At 44.0% G+C, this 13,585-nt stretch overlaps 1 long non-coding RNA gene across 1 annotated transcript; it reads right to left on the minus strand.

Annotated features, from left to right (window-relative positions):
• Window positions 1-5,895: 5,895 nt before the first annotated feature.
• LOC141411323 (uncharacterized) lies at window positions 5,896-12,390 on the minus strand. Its single transcript, XR_012436095.1, has 3 exons — window positions 11,961-12,390; window positions 7,167-7,301; window positions 5,896-6,736 (listed from the first exon to the last, which is right to left on the minus strand). It is a non-coding gene; the product is annotated as an uncharacterized lncRNA (long non-coding RNA).
• Window positions 12,391-13,585: the final 1,195 nt, after the last annotated feature.

The following is a 13,585-nucleotide window of genomic DNA, read 5'->3' on the forward strand; positions in this document are numbered from 1 at the left end:
GAAGTTCCTCTTCTTTTTTATTAGCCACTAAAGTGTCCGGGCTGCAGTTCAATGTGACCCACCAGGAGAAGCAGGGCCTGGGGGTGGAGCAGGTGGACTGTACATTCCCCTGCACTGCCTTGTCCTTGGAGGTCTCCCTGAGAGCCTCGAATGTGAATTCTGCACCCAAAGCCTGACCAGCAAGAGCTCAAGCAGGAGCCAGAGGATCTAGGAGCTACTGCCGTCTTTGACACCAGCAAAGACAAAGAAGAGAAGGGAACTGAAACTACTTTTTATGTATACAGCACCAAAAAGACTTGTGTCCTGAATACTGTCCTCTGTTCCTTTGATTCCTAGGGGGTGCACTCACAGTAGCAGCCACATAAGCTTGGATGAATGGATGGACAGATGAATGAATGAGTGAATGAATGAATGCAGATGAGTATGAGACAGGTGATGTCTCCTTTCACGCAGAATAAGTAATGAAAGGAAACTAGGCACTGGTGGCTCACACCTGTAATCCTAGCTACTCAGGAGGATCAGAGTTTGAAGCCAGCCAGGATAAACAGTCTATGAAAAAACCCATCACAAAAAAAGGGTTGGTGGAGTGACTCAAGGTATAGGCCCTGAGTTCAAGCTCCAAAACTGCCAGAAAAAAAAAAAAAGGAGTGAAAGAACTGAAAAATTAAGGCAAAGATAAAAACTAAACCAAAAAATATAGCATGGTCAGCAATAGAGTTCGCAGATGACCCCTAAGGAAAACTTCTAAACAAAGATTGTCAAACACTGCAACTGAGGCAATTGTAGATTTACCTTCCCTGAAATTCTTCCCAGCTTAATGATGAGAGCAGTTTCCAGTGTGACAGAAAGTACAGGAGTGGACCTGCTGGGTGGACCCATGCCTCTCCTGGTATTCTTCAGCTCTGTAAAATCTGCAGCAATCCCACAGAGGCTTTACGGAACATGCAAGATTCCTGCTACCTTTGTCCCACACCCAACAATTGGCATAGATTAAAAGGCACTTTGATCAAACCCTCAGTCTGAAAGATAACCCTGGCCCATCATTGGTGGCAACAGCAGGAAGCTGCACCTCAGCATGGGAGAGGCCAGGGTGGGGAAGAGATCACGGCCCTGTACCAACAGAAGCAGCGGCCAGCTTGCGTATCTGCAGTCAACTTCGAGAGACAGATGTTGGTGGAGGTGGTGTGCAGAGCTTGGATGCACAGAAGCTAGTAAATAAGTCAGGCTACTCATGACACTCTGAGGGACTTTGAGTGCCAGGGGTACTTTGTAGAGCACAGAGTGTGTGTTAGTCAAAGATCTTCAGAACACAGAACATATGAATAGATAGATATGAAAGGAGATTTGTTACAGGAATTGATTATAGGAACTCCATGCACAGCCATGAAGGTGGAGAAGTCCCACAGTCTGCCGTCTGCCAGGTGGAGACTCAGGAAAGCTGGCGGTAAAGCCAGTCTCAGTCCAAGGCCAATGGCAATAGACAGGTCAACAGCACAAGGCCGAGTCTGAGTCCAAAGGCCAGAGAATCAGGAGCTCTGGTGGCCAAGGGTAGGAGAAGATGGATGTCCCAGTTTAAGGACAGGAGGAAATTCACCCTTCTTCCACCTTTTCTTCTATTTGAGACTCAACAAGTTGGATGATACTCACCCTCAATAGCGAGGGCAGATCTTTGCACAGTCCAATGATTTGAATGTCAGTGTTCCAGAAACATTCTCACACTCACCCAGACATAATTGTTTTAACAGCTATCTGGGCATTCCGTAGCCCAGTCAAGAATATACCTCAAATTAACCATCCCAATAGCCAGGCATGGTGGATCATGCCTACAATCTCAAATACTCGAGAGGCACAGATACCAGAGGCCAACTCAGGGAAAAGTGTGAGACCCTATCTCAAAAACAAACTAAAGCAAAAATGACTGGCAATGTGGTTCAAGTGGTAGAGCACTTGCCTCGCAAACTCAAGGGCTTGAGTTCAAACGAGAGAGAGAGAGAGAGAAAGAGAGAGAGAGAGCTTTCCTAATATTCTTCCAGTATTCACCTATTCATATTTCAGTGATGATGCATCTGAAGTTAAGGACAATCCCTTAAAAAGTAGTCCCATTGCAAGTAATAGGAGCTTAGCTCAAACTAGCTCAGGCCAAGTAGGAGGTTTATTGGCTCAAAGACTCCAAGGACATGAGCAATCAAAAGTTACAAAGAACAGAGATGGAGTTGGACCTTGGAGTAGAGCCTTCTCTCTCTCAAATATAGCACTACCAAATGGAGTTTCCTCTCTCTCTCTCTCCTGCTCCGTCCTCTCCTTCTCTCCTTCCATCTCCTCTCTATCTTCCCTTTCTCCTCCCTCCCCTCCCCTCTCCTTCCCTCCCCTTCTCTTACCTGCCCTTCCCTCCACTCTTCTCCTCTCCTCTCCTTCAACTCAGCATGTCAGATTTATTCTCTCTGTAGAACAATTTTCTCCTCACAGTGGAAAATGTGCATTTTCCTACAACTCAGGAATTATACATCTTCTATCAGCTGCCACTTGTCAAGCACAGACTACTCTCATCTAAGCTCTTAGGACAACCTCACTGGTCTAAGCTGGCAAGCGTCCATTCCCAGGTCAACCAAATGGCAGAAAAACTAGAGTCAGTAGTTCCCAAAGTCATCAGAGGGTTGAGGGGAACGTTCCCTAAAGAGAGGGCGTGCTGGCCCTGTCACATTTTATAATCCCAGATTAAACTGTCCAGTTTTTAAACAAGTCTCTCTATCCTGTCCTCAAGCTCATTCCCATCTCCTTCCTGCTCTGGTATTTATATTCATGGGTGCATCCACACAGGGCTGCCTAGGACACCACTGGGAATCTTCCCTGTGGGACCAGGAAGAGGCCTCTTGCTCCTTTCCTAAACCTTCAGGAGCTCTACAAACAGGAGAGAGAATATCCAGCCATTTGCACTGTAGAGGCGGAGAAGACCCCTGGGAGGTGGTTCCCCTGGGAGGTGGTTCCTGGGGGGCCCTCGCCCAGCTCCCTGGAATCACCTAGCGCAGACAGCACGTGCTGGTGGTGCGAGTGCCCTTCACCCCAGCAGCGATGGCATTAAATTACAGCGTGCACGTTAAGATTCCGACGATGGCGCTGCAGAGGAGCACTTAGCAGAGGTGAAGTCCTGGAAATGCCATTCATCTCAATAGAGAGCTGCTGAGACAGAACAAAAAGGCAGGGGCGCCTGGGAGCAGAGGAGGGGCGCTGCCCGCCTTCGCTGGCTCCATTCCCGCACAGAACGATCCGCAGCCCGCACCACACTGGTCCCACACCCGCTCTGGGCCAAGTCACCAAGGAACCAGAGTAGCCCCTCAGCCCCATACACTGGGCAGCTGTATCTGGAGACCTGGCTGTGCTGGGCACTAGGCCAAGAGCTTCCAGCTGCTCCTGGATGCAGCCCTCCAAGAGGCAACATCCCCACCCCCCATCCTTTCCCGAAAATGTGATCAAGGACAAACAGGCAGCAGGGAGCAGAAGCAGGATCCAAACGCAGGCCTACGTGCTTCAAAGTCTGATGTTCTAACTGCCCTGAGTGCTGCTCTGGAATCATTTGAGGGAACTTGGGGCTCCCCTGTCCTTCTGCATTCCAGCTTAGCAATCCTCCAAGGCTGGCAAGTTAGCAGTGACCTCTGTGTTCCTGTAGAGAGATTGTTTTTTTTAAAGGAATGAAAGGAAAACACACATGTTGCAAGAAGTAACATATCCCTGTACACTCACCATTGGGAAAGGTAATTTAACAAGAAATATCCCACAGCTCCAAAGCTAAGGTCACCCCTCTTGTGCCCAGCCCCTCCCCACGGACTCTCAGGACATAGGTCTGTGCTGTCCTCATATGTGTGACAGGTTACTTAGACAAATGTGCCAGGAGTAGGCAAGTATAATTAGCACATTCATTAATTAGAGCACTGTTAGTGGTTTGACTGTGAAGGACAACCATTTGTCAACAGAGATCAGGACAGCTGGGGCCAACCAGTGACTCAGAGGACAGCCATCCAGGGACAGCAGTGGCACAGACCAGCTGCTATTTAAAAACTCCGGGGCTGCTCATACACTTAGCGTCACTGCCACCTCTGTTGCCATGGCAACATGGAGCTACTAAGGCCCAGCTGTCAGGCAACAACATTAATGTATCCTTCACCTCAGGGGGCATGTTGCTATCTCATGATGACGCCTCCTTTCTCTTCCCAAGCCAGGTTGCCTCAGTGTTCATTAGGACGAGCATTTACCTGTACGCATACAGGGCACATGGGGTGGGGGGCAACGCTAGATGAGGCATAGAGATACAGCCCAGGTCTACAGGCATAAATCACAGGTGGTTACAAAGCAGTTTCACTTCACTTCAGTTGATCTAAAGACTATTCAGGACCAGGCACAATGACTTATGCCTGTAATCCCAGGTACTCAGGTGAAGATTCAGAGCACTGAGGTTCAATCTGAGGCCACCCTGGGCAAAAAGTGAGTGAGACAGCCATCTCAAAAATAAGCTGAGCATGGTGGTGTATGCCTGTTACCCCAGCTACACAGGAGGCAGATGTAGGAGCATTGGGGCCCAAGGCTACCCTGGGCAAAAGCAAAACCATACTTGAAAAATAAGCAAAGGCAAAAAAGAAGTGAGGCCCTGAGTTCAAACCCCAGTCTCACCAAAGGAAAAAAAATGAATATTGAGACCAATACTGATCTGAAAGAGAAGCAATGTGCACAAAGTGACCAGGCATGGTTTGTTCTAGAGACCACATGCTAATGGTCTTCACGAAAACCAAATCAGCCTAGTGCCATTTTTCCTTCCCTAGCCATGATCAGATGACTTTTCCATCCATGAACAGCCCATGGTTATGAATTAAACTGAATTGAGATAAATCCTCATGCCAGTCTGCGGATGAGGAAACAAAGAGATATTGAGTTTGCTATAACCTGATACACTGCTGATTAAATTCCAATCTCAGGGCACTGAGACACAAGCTTTTTATTTTTTGAGGTACTGGGATTTGAACTCAGGGCCTACACCTTGAGCCTCTCCACCAGCCCTTTCTTGTGAAGGTTTTTTTCAAGATAGGATCTCATGAACTACTTGCCTCTCTTCTGTAATACCTCAAGTTGTAAGCCGGTCCTATCAGTACAAAGCAAATCAAGAAATAGAATCCATGACTTACACAGACAGCAAACAACAAAGGTGGTGTATACAAGACCCCTCCCCTCTCCCATCACAAATACACAGAGCAGTAGATGATGAGTTTGTAGGGAAATTAAGCAAGTGACCCATAAGTGTGGAAAATGGCATGCAATGCATTAGGCACAGAAACAAAGGGTAGACAAGCACTCATTCACTTGTGCCTCAGCTTTGTGTGTCTCCTAGGTTCTCTAAGGAAAAGAGATCAGGAATGGGCAGCACCTGCCTTGGGAACATTCAGTCCAAATTAAAAACTGTTATGCTCAGGCTCAGGTGTAGCTCAGTGGCAGATGGTGTGCTTGGTGTGTGCAGCCCTTGACTCCACCCCAGCACCACACACAAGGCACACACGCACACACGCACACACACACCAAATGTGATGCTCAGCTGACCTTTGCAAAGTAATTCAAATGAGGAAAAGAAAGTCTTTTTAATGAAGGATACTAGAACAATTGGATACATATATTGGAAAGGAAGTGAACCTTGACCCTCCCAGAAATCACACAAAATATAATTAGGTGAGTCTTAAATCTAAACACATAAAAATATAAAGCTTCTAGAAGAAAACAAAGGAGGAAGTCTTTGGGACCAGGAAGAAGTCAACTATTTCTTAGACAACAAAAAAGCATAGGCCATGTAAGAAAAAAAATCAGCAACTCAGGCTTCATCAAAATAGCCATTTTTATTAGGATGGCTTATGAGGGTGGGGTGACTGGAACTCCCAGCCATTGCTGACAAGAAAGTGGCAACATATGAATAAAAACACTTCAGAAAATTTTCCCAGTTTCTCAAAAAGCTAAACAAACACTTACTATATGACCTGACAATTCCACCCTAGTATTTCTTCAAGAGAAATGAAAATACTCATTTTGTATCACTCAGCATTTGACCAGAGAAGCAGATCCATTAGAAGATATTGTAATACATATGTGTGTGTGTGTGTGTACACACATTACATATAGAATACATACACATATTTTAGGAGATTCGTTGTAGGAATTCGACCTTATGCAGTTATGGAAGTTCGCTTTCAGGGGTTACTGTAACAAAGTATTATAAGTTGAGTGGTTTTAAACAGCAGAAGTTTATTATTTTACAGTTCTAGTGTGGTCAGGGCTATGCGTTCTCTGGATCTGTGGATGAGGACTCTTCCTCACATCTTCCTGGCTGCTGGTAGTAATCTTTGGTGCTCCTTGGCTTGCAGTGACACCACTCCAGCCTCTGCCCCCATTAACACCTGGCCCTCTCCCCTGTGTCTCTGTCTTTGCGTGGACACAGCTACATGGAATTAGGAGGCCCCCACCGCCAAGACAAGTATGACCTTGTCTTAACTATGTTTGCAATGACCCGATTTCCAAAGTCACATTTTGAAGTACTTGAGGTTAGGACTTCAACATATCTTTTGGGGGGTATATAATCCAACTGTTGTTTTGTGGCAGGTGTTGATGCCTGAAGTCTGCAGGGCAGGCAGTTGGGAAGGGAAGAAGGACATGAAGGATGGGAAGAAAGCACAGACCAAAGACTGCAAGGCTGTGCTGATGCTGAAATCTGCAAAAAAGAAAATCACAAGGATGGGCCGGGGCCATGCCTGCCACTCACTGACTTAAAGCCCCAACACTGATGCTTAGGGCTTTTCCCCTGGAAGATCTGGTGCCGAAGGTGGACAAGCTATGTCCCCAGCCACTGCTCCAAATCAACTAGATGAGCTGGCAGATTAGTAACATCGTGTGACAGAGCCATGTGCCCCATCTATCCTCTGAGCATAGAAAGATAGCTGCTCCTTAGCTTTCCCTTCCTAATCCCATGACTCCAGCATAGGTAATTTGGCATAAAACAAATCCACTGCAACCCAACTCTTGTCAACTTAGCATCCATATACATTTCTTTAACCGTACCAAAGTTAACGTCCCCCAAAATGCAAAACCGTCCTTCCACCTGGCAATGGAACTTTCTCTCACCCAACAAAAAAAGCACTTACCCTCTCCCCAAAAGAGGATACACATCTCTTTATTCATCTTCGGTTGCTACTCATCCCTCTTGTAGCTGAATCACATCCTCTTTTTTATATCTTGTAACGGATACTGAGATATAAAGTTAACTACCGCTAACAATGCTATGCAGAAGAAAGATTGAATAGAGGGATGAAAAAACTGGTTAATATATGTATAGATATATTTATATCAAGACAAAGAAGAAATAGTTGACACGATTACAGAAGTTGCTTCCCAAACAGTGTATGTGGCTGTTGACTAATAGTTACCATCTTCTTCCCCTATTATCTATGTTCCCTTTGCCCTCAGCAAACTCCTTGGTTGGCCAAACCTCCTTGCCTGATAAAGTGACTCAATTCTTCACTCCCAAGGGGTCTGGACCATTATCAGTCCTACGTATATTAGGTTGGATTGTTTGCCATTGACTGTCACAGGACTGTCATCCCCACTGTATTAGCAGTCAATTTCCCTTTGGTAATAGGATCCATCACTCTAGGTGGGAAAAGAACCTCCTTCCTTGCTTGTTCACTATCTGAACCCTGTCCACTGACATGAGGAAATGGCAAAGTCACCCTGGTTTAATGGAACCACTGTTGGGCTCACTAATGGAAGCATCTCCACCCCCTCCCATAGGAAGTGAGATTTCTAGATTAGTAGAGCTCAAAGTTGCAGGGACAAGAAGGAAAAATTCACTACTGGAACACCAGAGGTGATAGTGAGAAATAGCCTCACACAGGGGTCACCGACGTACGGTATATACTACATCCTGGAGGACATAACCCAGGCCAGCAAGGTGTTGCACCAAGCTGTACTGTGACCCAGCCTTTAAAAACCCATTCCAGTCTACAAATCAGGCCACTTGCTTCAGTTTACTGCAAGACCAGTGACATCCATGACCATGAGTGCATGCTGTACTTTCTTGATATAAAATTCCTTCTTTGTTTTGAAGCAATGTGGATAGAAGACAAAATTAAATCCATAGACAGTGGGTTGGGCAGAAGCATTCTAGTAAGGGAAAGTAAATCTATACCCAGAGAAAACATCCATGTGACTGTCCCTTCCATGATGGCAGTAGTCCAGTGTAATCAATCTGCCACCAGGTGGCTTTCCAGTCACCTCCCTAAGCCAGGGAATGGTGCCATATCGGTGTAGATTTCTCCTCTTGGCAGGCTGAACAATCAGCAATAGCTCAAGCCAAATTAGCCCTGATGTGTGGAACTCCATTTTGCTGTGTCTACACATAGCTGAGTAGGTGCTCAACTGCCTGAGCCACTCTACCAGCTGTGTCCACACCAAACCCCGCCCCTATGGCCGTTATATTTGGGAGCCCAGTGGAACCATGCTAGCTGGGGAAAGAGGTTAGCTTGTGATGTCAGGATGGACCATCCTGTCCACCTAATAATTAAAATCCTTTTCTACTGTAGCTATTTTTGTTTCTATTCATATGGGATGCAAAATTCTCACATTTCTTATGCATCCAAAGACTTCTATCCATATACCTCTTCCGCACACTTCCTGTTCCAATCTTGTCCTTTCAAGTTCCTAACCATGAGGATAAACCATTAGCCACTGTCTACGATTAATGTAAGTCTGTTTTTTATGACTATTTTTTCTTCTAGGCAAAAAGAACACCCACTTGCTGCTCAGAGTTCTGCCCCGAAGGGATTCAGCTCTGTACATCACCTCTGTACTTCAGCTGACCCCGTAGTGGAAACATAACACCGCAATTGTCCTCTTTGGGTAGAACCAGCCTATGTTCAACCCAATTTTTTTCTTCCCCATTCAACCAGGCAGAGGAAAATACCCATGAGGCGATAGATGCAGGTCAGGAGGGAGTAGTCAGCTTGACAGAACTGACCGAGGGCACAGGCTGCTTGCTCATGCAAGATATTTGTGCCTGCAGGACCTATGTGAGTCCAATCTTATATATGTCACTTCCCTTTGATGATGAAATGGTGATATGTACACCCAACTTTCTGACTTGGTCAGATGACAGTTGCTCATGAAGGATAACTTGGGTCACGAGATAGCATGGTGGCCCGTGGTGATACATTCAGTGCTGATTATCTACAGCTGGTCAAAAGGGTAACCGCTACCTTCAGCAGGTGACATAGCTTTGCTCCCAATTGTTTAAGAGTTAGCCTAGGACACAGGGCTGCCAGAGGCTCCATGTAGCAGCCCTACGCTTGACACTTCAAACACCATCCTATCAGTTGAATTTTAAGGTTGCAGGCACACCAGAGCAATTTGCACAACAGCTTGAACTCGTACAGAGCCTTCATTGTTCTGGGGTGGCAGCTTTTTAAGTTAGTACATGGATTGGAGTAGCATGCTCAAATAAGTTATATGTTGCTTCCAAAATCTAGGCAAAATCTAGGCCTCTTCTCTGTGGTAGGATGTAAAAACTTGCCCTTTATCTTGAACAGGATAATTTGCATGGATCAGACTACTGAATTCCAAATAAATTTCACAGCATAGGCAGAACTATGAAATTCTGTGGGATACAAATCATCCACGTCCACACAAAGACCTATAGTATGTTTGCAGCAGCATTAGTCAAAATAGTCCAAACTGGAAACAATCCAAAGGGCCATGAGCAGATGAATGACTAAACAAACTGTGTGTATTCTTACAAAGGAATAGTTCAGTAATAAAAAGGAACAAACTATAGATGCTCACAACACAGATGTTTCTCAAAATCATTATGCTAAGCCAAAAAAGACACACACAAAAGAGAACCTGCCGGATGATTCCACTTTCATGAAACTCTAGAAAAGCCAAGTATAATCTATAGCGACAGAGAGCAGATTCATGGTTGCCTAGAGCTAGGACTGGATTTGGGCTGGGAATGGGCAGCAGAGAACCTTCTTGGAGTGATAGAAATGTTCTATATCCTTATGTTGCTGATGGTTACATGGATGAACACATTTGTCAAAACAAACATGCTTAAAATGGGTGCATTTTTGTGTGTTAATTATACTTCAATAAAATTGATTTTAAAACAGCATTTAAAATTTTTTTGATGTTTAGTCAGCTGTGTAATGTTTTTCACTTAGAGGCTAAAGTGAATTGCATTGGAAAATAAATCAGTATTTAATAAATGTTCAACAAAGGAATTTATACTAACTAAATTTATATTAACTAAATTATTGAATGTGTGGATTAGAAGATCTGGCTTTTCATGAGGTTATGACATCAGGTGGCAGAAAATTCTGTCACCCATTTTTCATATGCAAACCAGCTTATGGAACCAAAGCAGACCCACTAACATCTTATTGTACATCCCTTGTCCCTCTGTTTACTTTGGCCTCTATTTTAAGTAATTTGGTGGTCATGGTCACCGATCCGTGATTCTAAAGTAAGGGGACCAGATGTCCTGAGCTGGCCCTTATTGATCTAGATCTAGATAAGGAAAACTACAAAATTCTATTGAAAGAAATCAAAGAACAAATAAATGGAGAGCTATTCCATGTTCATGGATGGGAAGACGCAATTTTGTCAGGATGCTAGTTCTTTCCAACATGATCTATAGATGTAATATCACACCAACCAAGTCCCAGAAGGTTATTTTATGAGTATCAAACAAACTGGCTCTAACGTTTATGTGAGAGGCATAACACTCAGACTAGCCAACACAATATTGACAGAGAACAAAGCAAGAGAACTGACACAACTCAACTTCAAGACCGCCTATAAAGCCACAGCAATCAAGACAGTCTGGTGTCAGGAAAAGAACAGACAGACCAACAGAACAGAACAGAGAGCTCAGAGATGAACCCACAGAAAAATGGTCAACTGATGTATGACAGGAGAAAAGGCAATGCAGTGGAACAAAGATAATCTTTTCAACAAATAGTGCCAGAACAATCAGACATTCACATGCAGAAAAAAGAATGAAATTATAGTCTTGTATCCTTGATGTGAACTTACATACTTGACAATAGTTATTCCAGGCTGGGTGCATGACTCAAGTAGTAGAATGCCTGCCAGGTGAGCTTAAGTTCCTGAGTTCAAACCACAGTACCAACAAAAAAAATTATTCACACATCATTCTGCCACATTTTCTGTTTCTTGTGTCTCTTTATCAATGCATTATTAGACCTAAAACAAAGCATGATCTCATAGAATCTTGAAGAAAGTGACTGTCAGGTGCCGGTGGCTCATACCTGTAATCCTAGCTACTCAGGAGGTAGAGATCAGAAGGATCAATGTTTGAAGCCAGCCCGGGGAAATAGTTTATGAGACCCTCTCTTGAAAGTATCTAACACACACACACACACACACACACACACACACACGCACACACACACGCACGCACAAAGGACTGGTGGAGTGGCTCAAAGTGTAGGATCTGAGTTCAAACCTCAGTACCACCAAAATAGAGAGAGAGACTGTTTTTAAGTATTTGATTAGAAGAGTCCCAAATTCATTAGAAGTGATCCACAATCTCCCACTTGCCTATTAAAAGAATCATGGAGTTAGATACAGTTCTACAAACCCAGACCCAAAAGAGGATCAGATGACACTGGGGCTGGAGGATCTTATACATCCTCTGCCTAAATGTCATACATCGTCTACATTCTTTCACTCATTCAACAAATACTTACTGGACATAAGTAACCCAAGCCATGTATGTACTGTTCTGGACTAAGCACCAGACCAGTCAGTGTTAATATTAAGTTCTTTGCATATGAGCAAAAAGATAGCACTTAAACATTTCATGGCCTAAGTGGAAAGAGTTCATTTTTCTCTCGAGTAAAGGAATTCAACAGTTGGCGAACCTGGTCTGGCTTGGCAACTCCAAGGTCATCAAGGATCCAGGCGCCTTCTCTCTTTCTGTTCCACCATTGTAGGGTGACGCTTCAAACTGAGTCTCATCCTGCTGTCTTAGATGGCTTCTGGTGTGTCTTCCTTCTGTTCTGCATTTTAGGAAGAAAAGAGAATGAGTAAGAAGAGAAAAGAGGAATTACCTTCAGAGAGCTTCCCTGGAAATCCCACCCTTGAGCTTTCTTGTTGCACCACCATCTTTTTTGAAAGAATGTTGTTGCCTGGCCATTCCTAGCTGCAGGAGAGTCTGGGACTACAGTTCTTCAGCCAGGCACATAGCTGCCTGGAGTAGCATTTGGGATGAATGCTCAATTGATATCAGTGGGCAATTATCCTGATCTTTTTTACAGAGAATATAAAGAAAATCTTCCCAGAGGAAGTGGTGTTTTGGCCAAGACACAAGAGAAAATGACATACTCAAAGATCCTTGGCAAAAGAAAAGCATGACGCTATTGAGGAACTAAAAATTTTCCATTTTGCTAGAAACCAGATTAAACATGTAGTGTGGGAGGGAGCTGGGGAACTGCATCACAAAATACTTTGCCAATGCCATTAAGAAGCTTCAAAATGATCCTGGGGCCAAAGTTCCTGCTTACTCTTTAGAGAAGAAGAGTCCAGAATGGTTCAAAGATTTCTGACTTCAATAACTGGATAAGAGCTGGGCATGGTGGGGTATGCTTGTAATCCCAGCTACTCAAGAGTCAGAAGTATAAGCATCACAGTTTGAGACCAGCCTAAGCCAAATTGCAAAAACTAAACTAAAGCAAAAAGGACTGGGAGTATGGTTCAAGTCGTAGCGTGCTTGCCTTGAAAGGGTGAGACCCTCAGTTCAAATCCCAGTATTGCCAAAAAATAAAATAAAACAAAAACTGCATGAACATAAGTGTCATTCCCTAAGAAGGTCCTCTTCAGCCTTTTGTTATCATCATTCTTACAGTACTTGGACAGGGGCATTTGAGAGTACAGTTGAAGTTCTCAGTGTTTGGTTGACCTTGGCTATTCTTGAGTACTAGTGTGACATGGCAGAATTAGACTGCACACAAATATATGCATATTTGCATTCTGATGCAAACCTGGGATACCAGCACCTGGAGGGCTGAGGCAGGAGGATCGTGAGAGTTCAAGGCCAACGTGGGCTATATAACAGCATCCACTCTCAAAAACAATCAAATTTTAAACCCATCCCCTATGACCCTCAGGGTGCAGACAGTCCATTCTCTCAGGGCTGAGAAAAGCTGCTTTGATCGTTGTTCCATCTTTTGTCAACAGAAATTATGCAACATACAAGGAGATGGAATACTCAGATTAAATGACGAGGCATTTAATCTTCTCCCAGCAAAGTCAGCCTGACCACATTAACAAAGTATATATAGCATTAAAGTGTTTTGGTTCCTGTTTTCTTTTTGAATAAACTAGCTGACTTTTATTCCGCTAGTTTGCCGAATGTTAATAATTAACATTATTGCTTGCAATGTTAAATGGATTTCATAACATATACAGGATGCGGCTAAATTCATATTACTGTGATCATTTTAATTGAATTTCCTGACTCCTAAATGTTGAATTGTCAACTTTCAAC

This window comes from Castor canadensis, chromosome 10, assembly GCF_047511655.1.
Source record: "Castor canadensis chromosome 10, mCasCan1.hap1v2, whole genome shotgun sequence".
NCBI classification, from domain to species: Eukaryota; Metazoa; Chordata; class Mammalia; order Rodentia; family Castoridae; genus Castor; species Castor canadensis.